The sequence below is a fragment of the Macaca nemestrina genome, unplaced genomic scaffold (genome assembly GCF_043159975.1).
Source record: "Macaca nemestrina isolate mMacNem1 unplaced genomic scaffold, mMacNem.hap1 Scaffold_498, whole genome shotgun sequence".
NCBI classification, from domain to species: Eukaryota; Metazoa; Chordata; class Mammalia; order Primates; family Cercopithecidae; genus Macaca; species Macaca nemestrina.
The window spans coordinates 59,669-77,193 of record NW_027257685.1 but is presented as its reverse complement, the minus strand read 5'-3'; the positions used below and the strand labels follow the sequence as shown (position 1 = coordinate 77,193).

At 50.9% G+C, this 17,525-nt stretch overlaps 1 protein-coding gene across 2 annotated transcripts in view; it reads right to left on the bottom strand.

Moving 5' to 3' along the window:
* Window positions 1-17,525, bottom strand: part of LOC139361438 (disco-interacting protein 2 homolog C-like) — a 94,314-nt gene that overhangs the window by 33,054 nt on the left and 43,735 nt on the right. Inside the window, exon 1 of one of the 2 annotated variants that reach the window (XM_071090037.1) lies at window positions 16,022-17,423. The exons of the other annotated variant lie outside the window; for it this stretch is intronic. The gene's annotated coding sequence lies outside the window, so the exon portion shown is untranslated. Of the gene's footprint in view, window positions 1-16,021; window positions 17,424-17,525 lie in introns of those variants that run through there. 2 annotated transcript variants of the gene reach the window in all.

The window sequence follows — 17,525 nt, the reverse complement described above, 5'->3', positions numbered from 1 at the left end:
TGTGCAGAGAGGCGTGAGGTCATGGACCTAGTCGCCCGTTGTGCACGATCAGAGGTGTGCAAGGTTCCAGACCTGGTCACCTGCTATGCACAATCAGAGGTGTGAGGTGATGGACCCGGTCACCCGCTGGGTATGAATAGAGGTGTGGGTGGTTAGTGACCTGGTCACCAGCTCTGCACAATCAGAGCCATGCGAAGTTACAGACCTGGTCACCAGCTGCACCCAATCAGAAGCTTTTGAGGTTAGGGACCTGGTCACCTGCTGTGCACAGAAGTGTGAGGTTATGGACCTCGTCACCCGCTGTGCATGATCAGAGGTGGGCCAGGTTAGGGACCATGTGCGTGGTGATGGACCTGATCAGCAGCCAAGACACCTGACGTTTCCAGTGTCATCCCGGCTTCTTTCAAAACTGGAAAAGTCTTCAGATATTTCCCAAAAGCTTGTCCATCTTTGAAAACGATATGCGTGTGCACAGGTGATACCGATGACTGAAGATTGAAGTTGAGAGCATTCCAGCCCCATGCCCATGTCCCATCCCATCTGCGAAAACTTGAGCACAAACATCTCCCTCTCTGAAGCTCCCTGAACCCTGTGGCAGGCCTGAGACTCAGGTCCAGTGTCCTGTCAGTTACACTGAACAAAATGTAATTCAACACTGGCCATGGGCCCTGTGCTTTAAAAACCACATATAAATCTCCCAAAGAACTACAATCTATGAAAGCTTTCATGGCTAGTATTTTAGGAAGACTGATCAGTCTTGACCTAAATCAAAGCCGACACTGCCCAAATTCACTCTAACCCCAGCTTCGTGCACAGGCAGCCATCGCCTGGCCATCAGGGTGACCAGCAGCCTGGGCACAGACAGGACCAGCGCGGGTCCCTCCCTGCACCTTAAGGGGGCTTCTGAGCTGCTGTCCATGATCAGTGATGGTGACGCCCAGAGCAGCTTTCCGGGAAAGCAGTAAACCTTTCAGGTCCTCACCTCACGAGGATGGCCATGTATAAATCAACCGCCTTTGTTACTGCCCTGCCATTCTCAAAGAGGGGATGGGTTAAACTTCTTTATCCACATGCCCAACACAAGGCACACCTGCTCCAGCACGAGGCTCATCTACTTAATCCCGGGAAACTCACACAACCCACAATCAGAGGCCGCACACAATCAGAGGCCGCGCACAATCCGAGACTGAGCACAATCAGAGACCACACACAATCAGAGACCACACACAATCAGAGACCACACACAATCAGAGACCACACACAATCAGAGACCACACACAATCAGAGACCACACACAGAGACCCACACAATCAGAGGCCACAAAGAGGCCAGAGGCCACAATCAGAGACTATACACAATCACAGGATGTGCACAATCAGAGGCCATGCACAGTCTCTGCAACCTCACCAGAAACTGTTTCTGACCATTCACCTGAGGCCACCAAGTTTAAATGAGAGGCCCAGGTTTTAAAAGACACAAGGAGTTCTCTGAAGGCAAACTCCGTGCATTCCACCATCAGCACCATTTGTGCCTGTCACGGTCAGGAAGAACCACAACCACGTCTCGGTGCCCTTGCAGTGCAGGGCGCTGCGTTTCTCCCCCTTTCCAAACCCGCGGCGGCTCCTGGCGACCCAGCGCCTCTGCTCAGCCACACGCCCCCAAGGCCTTCCTCCCTCACCCCACAGGGGAGCTCCCGCAGCCGGGCTATCTGGCTCATCACTCCGATTCAGTCACTTACACCCTCATTCCAGGCTGAAAATCTCTTCTGAAAATATCCAAATCTTACCCACGTCAGGCTCCATCTTTTCCCCAGAGCTCCTCATCCCCTCCAGAGCAGCAGCCCTGGTGCCCGTGCAGCCGGGGCCTGTGGGCAGATCCGTGGGCTCAGAATGCCCAGCCCCTCAGCCCCTCTGTGTGTCCCCTTACTCCCTGCTCCCTGGCGTTAATGCCCTCCGTCTTCGATTTCCTGATAGGCAAAAGGGGGTTAATTCTAAGAGTGCTAACCGAACTGGATCACTTAACACCATGTCGGGCCCAGAATACCCCTTGATCAATGACAGGTATTGCTGCGCTGTTACCATTGCGCTGGGTCCAGGTTTCCTGTGAGCCCTTTAGGCTCTTTGCCGTAAAGGCCACTCAATGGTCCTGTCCAAGCCTGTCTGTGGCAGATGGACAGGTGAGTGGCCGATGCACACGTGTGATGCTGAATGGGATCGTGCAAAGCTGGCCCCGCGTATTGTGGTCAACGTAAGAAAAAGGTCGCTCATGCTTGCTTGCTGCTGCCCTGCGGCGTCCAGAAGGAGCCGCTTAAAGGCAACTGCGCCGCACCTACCTTCTTGGAAGGAGACGGCAAGACCAGATTGGCTGGAGCTGGGAAGTTGTGCCCTACAGATCAGGGCTGCGTAACCCAGGGAAGGCATCACTCGAAACACGTGCTGGAGGGCAGCCAATCCGACCCGACCGTCCACCTCCAGGGTCAGCCATGGAACTCCACTTGATGTGTCATCCTGATCACCCCTCACAGAGCAAATGAGCCTTTGACTTCAGCCTGTCCTAGGTACAACACCGACTCCCACCTCCCACGTCCTGAACCAGCCTGTTCCGGGGATTGCTGTGGAGGTAGAGGAGCAGGCCCAAGACATCTAGTGGCATTTCCTGGCAAGGACACTCACCATGCTCGACCATAAAACTCGGGTCAACTGGTTTTCGGAGGGACTGTAATTTACTTGTGGCACGCATGGATACTGATTGACCCAGGGAGGGGCACGGAGGAGGCTGAAGGAAAACCCATGGTGACTGCGCCAGGCATTCCCGCACACACCGACATCTTCAGACTAGGGCGGCGTCCTAGTCTTACAATCAAACCGAAAGCCCAGAGAAACTAGGGACCTTGTCCAAGACCAGCAACAGGTATGTGGGCAGCTGGGATTCAACTAAGTCCTTTCCTGGATCCATCCACGCTGCTCCCTGCCCCCACTCCCACCACCCCGCCATGGCCCCCGATAGACACAGCAGGTCTGAACATCAGGCACCCCGCACGCAGAGTACGGAGCAGAGCCGGCTTCCGCAGTGGGATCTCACACACATCCCACTCCCCTTCTTGCCGAATGCCTCGGGACTCTGTGCGGTCAAGTCTGCAGATGTGGCCTCACTCTGCGCTAGGAGATCTGGGTGGCCAGCAGCGTTTTGCAGAGTGCTCCTCCAGACGGGGCTCGTCGGCTGATCCATGAGACACAGGACACCTGAGAGAAGGGCCGACAAACCCCACAAAGTCGCTCCCAACATGGAGAAGAGAGGACCACAGCGGGGCTCTCGCAGTCCACGCTTTGGACAGGTCTTGCTGCAAACTGTGGTGCTCGTCAGGCGCGAGGAAGTTTCCCAGGGCAGGAGCTCTAAGTGACACAGCAAAAGCGACACAGGCGATGCAGCAGGATGTACTTCAGCTCAGGGCTCAGGAACCACGGGGTGCAGCGTGGCCTACAGCAAACCAGACACATCAGAAGCCAATGTCCCACCTTTTACATTCAGTGACATTGAACGGAGGGAGTTATCTGTAGCAATCATCTTCCTGGGGGACCCGTACAGCACGCATGACCACCGACACTGACCACGAGTCCTTCCTAGGTCCTTGGGGCTACCCCACTTTACACGCACGGTTCCATGCACAAATCTACGCGTGGCAGTTGTTAGCCCCAGCTTAGAGATGAGGAAAACGCTGCTGGAAAAGCTAAGTGAGAAAATCAGACTTCAGCACACCTGCCATCTCCAAGACCACTACTGCTCTATGTGCTAGGGTCTCAAGGGTTGGGTGTGTGGCATTTTAAGTGACTAATTGTAGGTGATTTTCTTCTCTCCTACACCTGTTTAGCCTGAACGTGCACGTACATGCTCTGCTGCAGGTGCACTGCCGTATGTAGACCAGCAATGCTCTTTCCTGCCTCGGGTTCTCGTCACTGCCTTCCGGAAAATCTCACCTGCTTTACAGCCAAGCCAGGTAGGCCTGGTCAGCCGCACAGTGAAACTCCTGCAGTGTCAGAGCTAAGTGCTGGCTGAGACTTTAACAGCGAAGACAGTGGAGTAATGGGGATAAACTGAGCAAAACTGTATTGTAACGCGGATGAACGTCTAGAAGCAAAAGAAACTGACACCCCTGAGAGCAGGCGACTGTCTCTTACTATGATGTTAATAGCAGCTTGCTGTTTCCAGTGTCTCCGTGTGCCAGGGTTTCCAGTCAGCGTTTGTGTTTATCTGCTCTTGGGCTACCTGATCAAACCTCTGCAGAGATCAGGGATATCTAAATTGACCCAGTATCTGCAGGCTGGCTGCTCAGAGGCCGTGGTGTGGAACGGCCAGGACATCGCTTAGTCATACGGGGCACAAGCACGTCCCTTGCCACTCCTGTCTTTCTGTTTCATCAAACCCTCTTTTCTCCTGAATATTGACCATAGCAAAGTCATTAGCCTTCGAGATGCATTTGAAACATCAACTTGCTTTGTTCAAGAGGTTTAAGACACACGTAAGTCTTTCTTGCCATGCTCAACACACACAGCCGGCCATTTCTGAAGTCAGTGTTTCTGGAACAAAAGCCTTGGCCTGCCCCAGTGAACATTCACACTGAGCACACTGTCGCAAGGCTGCTTGGCCAACCAGCAGGGGGCAGGAGAGAGCTGCAGGGGCCACGTGGGGTCCCTGCAAAGGCGCCTCACTCCCTCAGTCAAGCGCGGTGCCTCCTGCCAATCCAGCGGCTTCCTCCAAGGGGAAGAGGCCTCTTCAGCTGCTACTGCACTGATTTCAGACGGCTCAGCCAATGGGGCAACAGATTCAACAGAGTTCTATGTTGTTTAAGGAAAACTTCTGTTACCAGGCAACCTTAGTACCATATTCAACGTAAAATAACCAACAACATTGTTTTCAAAACAACATGCTACTAGTGCCTTATCCTTCAATGCTGCTTAAACACGGAAAAGTATGAGGAAAAAAGAGCATGGCACTTACTTCTTAAAAAATAACACCTCTTCCAGGTTATTTTTACCCCTATCATAAAGACTTAGAACTATGGATTCCCTACAGGAATGTGGAGTGGGGTTGGATCCCCACGCTGACCCAGACTCACCCCAGGTCAGTCATCCCCCCACCACGGGGTTCACACCTCTCCAGGCCCTGTCACCTCATCAAGGAAAGGTGGCGTCTCTGAGCTCTCTTCGCAGGAAGCACCCGAACGGGAGCTAGAGACACAGACACACCCACAACTACTTTGAAATCCTAAACATATTTAAGGACTTCATTATTAGCTTTTTAAAACTGTAAGAACAAAGTGACCCTGGTTTTAACCTCTCTGCCACAATAACACCGTGTACATCTGTCTTTTGCTATTTGTTCCTTCTCCAGCAGCTGCTGCCTGGCTGGCCGACCGCAGAAGAACAGCCTCTGGTACTCCCGGGAAGCCCTCGGTAAAAGCGTGAACACCACGATCACGTCTCAGGACGCCGCACATGTTAGGGTCGCCCACAGACCGCCATTCCCAGTGCCTAGAAGGCACTGAACGGGCCTCCTGCTCTTTGTAAATGTCAACTTTCCTAAGCTAAGTTGTGTTGAAAATTTTTAACTGCAGTCCACACGTACTTCTTTGTGTCTTGTTTTTATCCTAGAGGAATACTTTTATGGAAAATTAAGCTTGCAAGGTTGAAGGATTTTCTGAAAGTCGACTCCTAATCCTGGAAGAAAAAAAAAAATGGGCCAAATGTGGTGCTCACGCCTGTAATCCCAGCAGTTTCGGAGGTTGAGGCCAGGAGATTGCTTGAGCCCAGGAGCTCGAGACCAGCCTGGAAAACATGGCAAAACCCTGTCTCTACTAAAAATACCAATAATAATAATAATAAAGCTGGGCATGGTGACGTGTGTCTAGTCACAGCAACTCAGGAAGCTGAGGTGGGACGATCACCTGAGCCCAGGAGGTGAAGGCTGCAGTCAGCCCAGATTTGCATCACTGCACTCCAGCTTGGGCGACAGAGTGAGACACCGTCTCGAAAAAACGAAAAGCAAAAACTACTGTATAAATCATTATAGAAGGGAGCTGGCCAGGCGCAGTGGCTCACGCCTGTAATCCCAGCAATTTGGGAGGTCGAGGTGGGCAGATCACCTGAGGTCAGGAGTTCGAGACCAGCCTGGACACTATGGCAAAACCCCATCTCTAATAAAAATACAAAAATTAGCGGGGCATGGTGGTGGGTACCTGTAATCCCAACTACTGGGGAGGCTGAGGCAGGAGAATCACTTCAACCCTGGAGGCGGAAGTTGCAGTGGGCCGAGACTGCGTCACTGCACTCCAGCCTGGGCAACAAGAGTGAGAGTCCACTTCAAAAAATAAAAATAAAAATCAAGGGAGCTAATGTTTTTCATTTAAAGGAAGGGAGAGGAACATTCAGTATTTATACCTCTCAAGCACACATCTCCAGTGGTGTCCTAAAGTATTCAAGATACACATTCCTACAAATATAGCTCAAAACTACTCACCAAGTTACATGCTAAAAGCACATGCATTGTAAGAATGCTACATTATATTTTTTGAGCATCTGTATCCAATATTTTAGCATACTGGCAGTTTTCCCTTCAGGTGCTGTATGCCTAAATTATTACATGTTTAGTCCTTCATTTTAGAATTTATGACTATTATGCTTTAGGCAATAAACATAAGCTACTAAATTAATGACTTAGGGGAAAAGTTACTAAGTTAACTTGGAAGTTAAACTTTGCAAACTGAATTTGTTGGACCTCATTCAAGCTAGATGATCAGTTTTTTAAATTGTTTCCTGTGTGTTTCCCTCCAGGATGGAAATAGCTTCACTCTCATCCACTGTGCACACTGCAGCCCACGCCTCTCGTCCACCGCACCACACTGCAGCCTGCAATTCACCCTGTACCAGGCTTTCCACACCGTACCTGAAAGTCACTAAGTATAACCAAGAAGGAAATGAAAAGCAGATAAATGACCTCCACCCCTACATCCAGCATGCAAATGTTAAACATTCATCAAAGTAAAACCAAAATCCCATGTTAGCTCACGATTGTAACTGGTAATGTGCATGGCAATTTAAAAAGTCTAGTTAAGTAAAAACCTAATTGAGACTCTCAAGAAAGACATCTGCAAAGATTGACAGTGAGGAGAGGACTTCACTCTGCATCCAGCCTGTTCTGGAAGCCACGGCCAAATATCAGGTTGTATAGATCCGAAAAGCAGGAAAAAACAAGTGTTGAAAGGTGTACAGTCTCAGCAATGTACAAATTCGATGTAGGATGCTCAGAAACCTTGAATTTCCAATCAGGAAACAGCAGCATGAGCAAGTTTCCCAGCAGTGCCCACTTTCTACCTACGGCACGTGTAACAGTTACGCTGGCCACCTCCGGGGGAACAGAGGCTTCCTGGTCACATTCGCTCTGGCAGCCACACAGCTGGCCCCGCCAAACACCTGTCTAATACTGAGGAACCACTCTCTCCCTGGGCTTTGCTCACTCTAGCCAGGAGAACATATTTACAGAGTACTTTACTGAGTCCTCGTTCAATGCGTCAAGCTTGTTGAAGGCAGGGCAACCCCATTCCTGGCCCAATTAAGTGAACTGAGCAGAGCAAATGCCTCCAGTTGCACGGCACTCAGTCACGACAGCAGTGGCCACTGTTCACAGGGCGCTGGCTTCGTGCCGAGAACAGTTCCAAGCGTCTTCTCTCTGTCCGAGGAATGTGCACTGCAACCCTGTGGGGCCGTTTGCAACGTCCACCAGAGTTCTGAGGCAGCCAAGTCCAGGCTGTCCGTGGGCCTCGCCACGTGGCCGTCCACGTCCCCTGCAGATCAGACCTCACTGCAGGGACCGCGGGTTCCAGGGCTGCCTTGAGGCACATGCTCCCTTCACCACCTCCTCCTGGCCCCTGACATCAACCCTCACCGCTGCTGCCAACACTTGATTTTCTCATGGCTTCTGAGGGGCCTGTTCTGCCCTTCCCTGCTCCCTGCGTCCGGCTTGGAGGGTGCCCACATCAACGCCAACGCTCACGTAAATCACCAACCTTTCCACGGGGCTTGATGCCTAGGAGTCTCAATATCAGAAAGTCAGATTCCTGTGCTTGTTGGAGAATTTCTTCCCATTGTACAAGGAGATAAAATTCTAGGTGCCTGCAATAACCTCATTTCCACAACGAAGCAACTTCAGTAGTAGCACAAAACAAAACAAAAAAAAAAAGCTTTTTTTTTAAAACTTCTTTTTTACAAGCTAAATACAATTTAATTTTTACATCCACGTTCTCATCAGCTCCCACCTGGTGAGCAGGCAAATAGTAATTTTCAAAGAAACAAATTGTTGCATAATTTTAACACTTAGCATTATCACTATTAAGCAAGATTTATCCCAAAAATACATGATGATCTTGTTCTCACGTTCAAAAATTGATTGTCACACAGTGAAATAACACTTAATGCAAAGGAAATTTTCTTTTCAGGTATCTGTTCTGGAAAAGAAAAAAAAAAGATTTCTGGCAAAGAGATAAACATTAATTATATAACAATCCAAAATGCCTCTGGGAAAAATGATGTCATCCAATTAGTTCTTTGAAGTGTTACAAATGCAGCTGAGTTTTAATAGTAATTTCTCCATAATTATCAAAAGAGTCTTTAAAAATCTTAGTGCTGAAATAACTATAAATGGATATAATACGCAAAGCAGAAGAGTTAACATTTGGGGTAGGATTTTGGCCCATATTTTTAACATATGCATAGTTATTCACCTAGTTGAAGCTTATCCCTCTCCTCCTAGGCTCTTCAAGACTGATTTTCAAACATAGACTGGCTTTTGGTACATGAAGGCAGCTTTAAAAGATGTCAGGATCAGGCCGGGCACAGTGGCTGAAGCCTGTAATCCCAGTATTTTAGGAGGGCAAGGTGGGCCGATCATTTGAGGCAAGGAGTTCGAGACCAGCCTGACCAATATGGCAAAACCCAGCCTATATTAAATATTTTTGTAATTAGCCAAGCGTGGTGGCACACACCTATAATCCCAGCTACTTGGGAGGCTGAGGCAGGGAGAACTGCTTGAAACCAGGAGGCAGAGGTTGCAGTGAGCCAAGATCGCACCACTGCACTCCAGCTTGGGCGACAAAGAGAGACGGTCTCAAACTAGAACTTAGCCCTCAGGAAAAGCATTGAGCACCCCCCACCCAAACCAACCCAAGGAATCACATGGCAATGGTTATCATCTGATTTCGACAAATAAAGTTCTGTTCTCCCCTCTGAACACAATGGTAAACACCTGCCATCAGCCCACAGAAACTCCCAGGACCCAGTAACACTGGACTAGCAAGATCAATGGGCCACGTATGCAGGGTTCAGCAGCAGAAAGTCATGGCACCGAGAATGGTGTGTGCTCAAACCAGATTCCTTGCTTTCGGGGTGAAGGGGCTTCCCGGGAAAATCTAGTCCAGTGGGATGGTTTCCACTTCCACCATGAGGAGGAAATGGGGGGTTTCCTGAGGGCACCGACAGGACCTGGGTCTCTGCCCCTTTGTCCTCTGTCCTGTTATGGGATGAGGGTGGGCTGAAGGCAGGTTTCCCCTACATCTTCCGGGCAGGAGAGATGGAGCTGACAAGTGGACGACGCTTTTTCCAAAACATTCCCATGTTTATAACCTGTTATCAACCTGTTTTCCCTGGAGATCAGTGAAGCAGCATCATTGATTCTCTTCCATTAGGGACAACCCGGTGTTACGGGAGGCAGGAGACGACATGCGAGCTGGTCTGAGTCAGTCACTTGTGTCTGATCCCCAGCGTGGTCGTCTATCAAATGGGCGGCCCCACAGACCAGTGACTTTGAACCAGAGTTCCATGGAGGTTGCCCAAGGACAGGGAGGGGGAAGAGGGGGAAGAGGGGGAAGAGGAGGAAGAGGAGGGAGGAGGTAGAGGAGGGAGGGGGAAAGGGAGGAAGGAAGGAAGAAGGGGAGGAAGGAAGGAAGAAGGGGAGAGGAAGGAAGGAAGAAGGGGAGGAAGGAAGGAAGAAGGGGAGAGGAAGGAAGGAAGAAGGGGAGGAAGGAAGGAAGAAGGGGAGAGGAAGGAAGGAAGAAGGGAAAGGGAAGGAAGAAGGGGAGGCGGCGGAAGAGGAGTGTGGAGGGAGGAGTGTGGAGGGAGCACTGTGGAGGGAGCCCTGTGGAGGGAGCAGTGTGGAAGGAGGAGCAGAAGGGGGGTTCTCTGAGGAGGAGGGCCAAGTTTTTGAGGTGTCTTGGAGTCAGAGGTGGCAGTGGCTTGGGCTCTAGAACCTCTGTTGCATAGTTTTAGGCTTTAACTATTTATATTTGTGGACTCTTTAAAAGATTTAATTTGAAGGAAACCGGAGTTGGGGATACCTTGCTTCTAAAACACAATTTCTCAAGCCTGAGACTAAGTGCTAGGCATTGCTCATTCTGTTACAATCATTTCCTCCTATTTAAAATCAGCCACACACCCCCAATCTCTCTTCAGGGCAAACATCTTTTCCGAGGATCTCAAACAGCAGAGCGAGCGGCCCGTGACCCCAGCCGTGGGCACGAGGAGTGAAGAGGAGACGTGTGGAGAGGGCTGCGGATGACATGAGAGGTAGAGGCCCGGCACCTCCCTCTAGGGGCTGTGCTCCTCCAGGCCTAAAGGACATCCTCGCCTCTGGGGTGAACAAGCAGCACAAACTATCAACACTTATTCCAAAAGAACAGGAAGAAAATTCAAACGAAGTTAATACAGTTACCCCAACACAACACTGCAGCAGCCCAGAAACAGGAGGGCCAGTGAGCCTGAGGTGGGCGGTTCCAATAGCAGGACAGCGACGTTGGCATTAGGGCTTTTCGGCAAAGAAAAAAAAAGACACAAAAGGTAACATGGGCCACCCATTATTTCCTGCCAGTGGAAAGACACCCACAGGCCCCCAGATGCCAACGGCCCCTTGGGAACGAGCTCAAGCAGCACTTCAGGTCTTCGCACGAGCAGGCACGTGGTGTCCTCAGTACCCCCGCCTGTGACACACACACCACACTTGACTCCCATACCTGAGGGTCCAGGGGAATGGCGGGAAGTTCTCGGGGGACCGGGCATCCTGTGAGGGCACTGCATGACTATGTACCTCAGAGGGGTCCCTGGGCAGGTGCTCTCTCTCCAAAGGATGAACTGGATCCTGACCACACCCAGATTGCGCTGGCCTCCAAGCCGAGCGCCAACATCTCACATCCAAAGGGATGCACAGATGCCTGCTGCACGTGGAGCCAAAGCCCCTCGCAGAGCTCAGGACGAACCCAGTGTCCAGGCCTGGGGCCGTCACCAGCCAGGAGAGGTGTCCGGGGCACTTCCCAGCGATGGCCACAAGAAGAAACAACTCAGGACAAAGCCAGTGTCCAGCCCCAGGGCCGTCACCAGCCTGGAGAGGCGTCTGGGGCATTTCCCAGCGATGGCCATGGGAAGTAACAACTCAGGCCCATCAGGGGCTTCCTCACTATACGGGTGTTAGAAGTAGAGACAGAGGTTCAGGTCTAGTGGCACAAACAGCGACGGATCCCATGGAAATGTGGGCGTGGCCCCTCCATCCCAACAGCCTGCATGGCTACTCCATTCTGCTCCCATCACATACATCCCCACACAGCCAAGCCCCTTCTCCTTTCCCCCACTGGATTCATCAAATCAAACCTCGCTGTCCTTGGCAAATGTACCATTAATTTACTTACTGCCCAGTAAAAAAGCACACTTCCAGTTAACATGACACCCCCGCTACGATAGAACAGCCTTAATTCAGACATGACGCAGAGGAACAGAGGGAGGAGGGGTCGAGGGCCGTCCTGGAAACGGCAGCTGTTTTCTGGGGAAAGTCTCCCTCCCACCCGAGCCCGACACTCGTGCCACACTATCCCCATGGTGTCTGAAAACTCCATGAAGACAGGCTCACTCTGACCCCTTCACACCCACAACGCCAAAGAGGAGCAGGTGTTCAGGAAAAGTCTCCTGCTAGTGCTGAAGACAGGAATAATCCCTCGTGGTGCCCAGAATGTCAGGAGAAAACAAGGCACCATGTGGACGCCTTCCAGGTGAATTCTGGAATGACTCTGCCGAATGCCAGTCATCCTTTTACAGAACAAAACCAATACCGGAAAACATGTGTCACCAGCAGAGAGATGGTCCTTTTGAAGGCTTACCAACACACCTACGTTACGCTGAATTTATCTCAAGCCACCCTCTCTGTGCTAATGTAAAAAGTCTCCTTTATTAACCAGTAGCCTTTTTCATCTGGTGCTTTATTAACAAGCAAGACGGTCCTGTAACACTCAGGCATTGTTGAAAACGTCAAATGGAAGCCTAGAAACCTCTTCCGTGCAGCTTCACTGCAAAGTATTTTGACGTGAGCCAAATCATGCTATTCCTACATCTCCACAGGAAACTCAAGGCTTCATCAAGGAAACGCAGCATGATTTTTGCTAGGCACAGAAATTGGTGGGGTGGGCGTGGGGTTGAGGGAACATTACATAGAAAGCACAACGCGATAATCACCTGTATGAGAGCCACACTGGCCGGCAAGCCCCGGTCGGCTCGGTCTCTACACAGTCACAGACGTGAGGCCTGGAGGGCAGACACCTGGCACTGCTGACTACCCCAAGGTCGTGGCCTCTGCCCCTTCTCTGCTGCTCATCAGTTCCAAGCTTCTGGCAACACCGCCTGCTGCCCCCACTGCCTCATCGACTCTTCGTGAAAAGCAAATGTTGCCAGGATAGCTTATGAATACATTTGCCAGGAAAGCAGCTCCGATTGATGCTGAAACCCCGTTCTCACACCCCTGGCAGCTCCCTTGCCCCCGATGTGTACATGCTTGCAGCTCTGACCTTGCTCAGTGTCCACACAGGCTCTGTCCACTGGAGAGCCAAAGGCAGACTCAATGTTGAGTCAGAAATACACAAAGAGGGTGACGGTTACAAACTGCCTGCCTGCCCCTCAAAACACAGGTTGAAATCCTCAGCCTCAATGTGATGCTGTCAGGAGGTCTTTGGGAGGTGATGAGTTCCCGAGGCTGGAGACCCTTGAATGGGATTTGTGCCTCAGAAAGGGGCCCAGCAAATCCCTCACCCTCCCATTGTGTCAGGGCCAGAGAGAAGGTGTGTGCCAACCAGGAAAGAGCCCACACCAGAATTCACCCGTGCGGCACCTTGATCCTGCCTTCCAGCCGCTAGAACTGTGAGAAACAAATTCCTGTTGTTCATAAGCCGCTCAGTCAATGGTGTTTCGTTACAGCAGCCTGAGCTGCCTGAGATGACGATGCTCACCGCCCTACAGAAACGGCTACTCCCCTCTCCCAGAAAGAGGGGTTTAATTAAAATCCCTGTCTCTCCTCGCGGCCACCACAGATCTCACTCCCCCACCCTGTAAGCCAGCAATTTTTAGGATTAAAGGAAAATGAGGATCGTTTTAGACCAGCCCCTCCATATCGGTCTGAAGCCTGTAACTTTGCCCACTTCCACGGTGGCCGTGTCACTGCATTGCCCATGTCAGCTGTGTCTGCACTGGGTCCCAGGCTCTGCACAGACTCCTCTAGCTGCCCATCAGCACAGCCATTTCCCCTTCTGCTTTGCAGGTTGTCCTTCAATATCCAACCCCCACCCCTCTGCAACACAAGGCCTTCCGATCCAGGCATTCGGGGTGGGCTCAGCCATGTACTGCCGTCCTTGACTCAAGTAAACCAGGCCCAAGGCGTTGGCACCAATGATCTACTGGCTGTGGGGTCTGCACAGCTACTAGCTGCCCCAGCCACACCAGGGCCCGGGAGGGGAGGCAGAGGAACCTGTGAAGTTGCCAACAGCCATATGGGAACAGGGGCCCCTGGGATGAGGAGGATGCCATGGAAGGAAATTCAGAGAAAGAAAGAGCCCCAAGGCTGGACGGGTCATGCCCAAAGCCTACACTGCTGAATTTTCCAGGTTTCTGAACTCAATCGCTGACCCACACAGCACATGTTTCCTGAGTGCTGACCCCGCGTGGCATTGGATACGGCAATAAAGTAGGACCCCCACCTCCCCCATCCCCGACACATACACAAGGCCTCCGTCCTGGCGGGAAATCAGGCCTGGGGGCCCAGTTGGCACCGCGAGCCAGGGAAGGGGGACATTTCAGACGGATAGTGGGTGCAGCCTTGCCAAAGCCCAGCAGTCACCTGCACTGCCACAGCCAGGCTGAGTCCAGATCAGCCGCACAGAAACCTGACCCTCTCAAGGGCACGCCTGAGCTCATTAGGGACAGACACCGTCTCCTGCTGATCTCCAACACTTTCTCTGCATGTCTAGTTACAAACGGACGACGCAGTCTCGGAAGCACAGCTGTGACTCTGGAGACAGATCCCAGGCCTCCCCCTGCTCCTCTCCGTGGTGCCATTGATGGGGAGGGGCCGGTATGGCCGCGAGGTCCCATACCCACAGCCACCCTGCCACGGAGACGCAGGCCTTCGACGATTATTTCTGCCAAAGAACCCTGCTGCGTCTTGGAGCACACCATGGTGGGCGGGAAGCTCCACCCGGAGAAACAGCGATGCTTCTCCCCAGAGCCAACGGAGGGCACCCCCCACCGTGCATTCAGCAGATTACTTACATTCTAGAAAACATCTGGGTTAATGGGGAACAGTAAAATGAAAAGGACACACTAGAAAGGTTAGAAGGCTGTGTGAAGTCTCAGGAGGTCCAAAGGTTTCTTAACCAAGACTGCTGCGGTCAACGAGCTTACAGGGAAAGTTTCCACACGGGCCTTCAACAAGCAACGCTCAGCAGGGAGGAGCCACGTTCTGGGCAGAACCTCAGAACAAGAACATCGGACACCACAAAGTCACATCAGAGCCAACAGCAACTGAAATACAGCCCTCTCCTAAGATGTGTGCGTCACCTGCAGAAAGTCACCACACATTAAGATGGGGGAAGAAAAGGATAAGGTTAGAAACAAATTTGAAGTAATTTCTGCATACGTAAAATTTCTACATCCACTGGTTTTCTTTCTGGGAGTAACAACTTTTACATGAGATGCACATCCCCGTTGGAAGGAGTTTGGGTTTTCCGTGGGCAGAGTCAAGGGCTCTCCAAGAAATGTGAACCTTTTCTCACTCACTGAGCCGCGTGCCCTGAGGCCGTCCTGGCCTGTCTGAGCACCTCCCTGGCTCTGCCTCCAGCCAGCTCCTTCCAGCACTCACCCCGCTGCTCCCAGAGCCTGCACTGGCCCAGGATCTCCTCTTCTGCTGCTGTCAATCTTCCACTTTAGGGTAAATAAGTTGGAAACTAGAAAGTTATAAGACCCCTTAGCTTTTTAAAAATTTGTCTTCTCAGAAAACAATACTAATTCTACTTCCATGGTTTAATATGTTGCCCCCATCTGCATGTTCATGGATATGTGTTTTTATATATTTTTTGATCAGTACTTATAAAAGCATGCACTGTTGCTACATTCAGTTTAATTACATTTGATGTAAGAAGTTTTAATTTCAGTGAATTCAGGCACTCAAAATTTAAGCCCTCTGACATCTATTAATCAAATGGGAAAATGACAGGTAGATATTACAAAAATCAAGAGAAGTGTTTACTGTAAATCCTGCACTTTCAAATATTTCCACAAATGTAATGTATACATTAGTACATAACCTTGAGCATTTTCACAACTCTTTGCACTCAAATTCCATTCTTAACTTTTATAGATAAATCGACATCCATATGTGATTTTAAGCAGCTCAAACATCAGCTCTTAAAAACAATCAGAAATGTTGCGGGCAAATCCCACCGAGCAGCAAATAACGGAACTGTACCCAACAACCCAGGTACCTCCCCCTGAGGCATCTGGAACTTGAGCATTACAAGCAGCCTTTGGTTTCTGAGGCACCCGAGAGTGGGGACTCCCAACTCCCCAAGTCTAAGAAGGCCTCAGCGATAAGGAAAACTGGTCAAAAAGTCATCCCTGCCGGCTCCCTGCGCCACGGGCTCCTCCCTGCCCGCCCTCAGCCACGTGCTTACAAGATCTCACTTCCTCTCTGTCCCGCAAAGCCTGACTCCTGATTCCAGCCCTGCCGCTTACTGGGATGTGGCCATGGACGTCAACTGCACCTGTAAGGGGAGAAGCCTGTCAGGATACAGGATCCTGGCCATCCTGGCAGTGCTCAAGCTGATACTGTAGCTTGGTAGTGAGTTACTTAATGCAAAGGTTTAACTTTGAAAAATTTAGATACGTGTATTCTAAAAGGGAAATTCTGAACGTAGAACACAGGCCACACCCTCACACTGATGTTGTCTGGCCAGCACTTTTTTGTTTGCCTTTTCAATGACGTTTTTAAAAGCAGTTTTCGGTTCATAGCAAAATCAAGAGGAAAGTACAGAGAGTCCTCACATATCCTTTCCCAGCACAGGCACAGCCTCCATCATTCTCCTGCCCTCACCAGACCAGCATGTCTCTACGACCGACAGACCCGCATCAACACGGCACCACCACCCACAGTCCACAGCTCACACGAGGACTCGGCCTGCTGCTGCTCACTCTGTGGGTTTCACAGACGTGGAACGGCATGGATCCCCCATGAAAGCCCCACCTGGAGTTGCTGCCCCACCCTACACACCCCCTATGCTCCTCCCATTCATCTCTCCCCTCCCCAACCCCTGACAGCCGCTGATTGTTTTACTGTTTCCACAGCTTTGCCTTTTCCAGACTGTGCTGTGGTTGGACTCAGACAGCAGGCAGCCTTTCCAGATTGGAGTCTCACTTAGCAACATGCGTTTATGATCCTTCTGTGTCTTTTCATGGCTTAGGGGTCCAGTTCTTTTTAGTGCTGAATAATATCCCAGTATCTGACATACCACAGTTTATCCATTCACCTGCTGAAGGGCATCTTGGTTGCTTTCTAGTTTTGGCAATTATAAAGCTGCTGTCAATGTCTGTGTGCACATTTCCGCATGGAAGTAAACTTTTAGCTCCTCCGAGTAAACGGCCAGGACTGTGATTGCTCCTGTGGTCGGAGAGCTTAGTTCCACGGAAAACCGCCACGCTGCCTCCTACAGCAGCTGCCCCACTTCCCCCAGCGATGAGTGAGGGTCCTGATGCCTACACACCCACCAGCACGCGGCGGTGTCGGAGTTCGGGTTTTGGCCAGGCTGATGGCTGCACAGTAACGCCTCGCCCTATGACATAAGACGCAGGCCATGTTTCCACGTGTAGATTTGCCATCTGTGTATCTTCTTTGTTGGGGTATCTGTCCAGGTCTTTGGTCCATTTTTAATCAGGTTGTTCATTTTCTTGTTGAGTTTTGAGAGTTCCTTGCACGGTTTGGATAACAGCCTTTCTCAGATGAGTCTTTTACAGATGCGTTCTCCCCGTCTGTGGCCTGCCCTCTCATGCTCCTGAGACACTATGTTTTTTAGTTTGAAAAACACTTTAGACAGAAGATGGACCTCCCAGCCCACCACGGTTCTCAGTTTGGCCGTGGTCACCACCCTCCCAGCCCTGGTTCCCACCTTTCCACCATCTGCT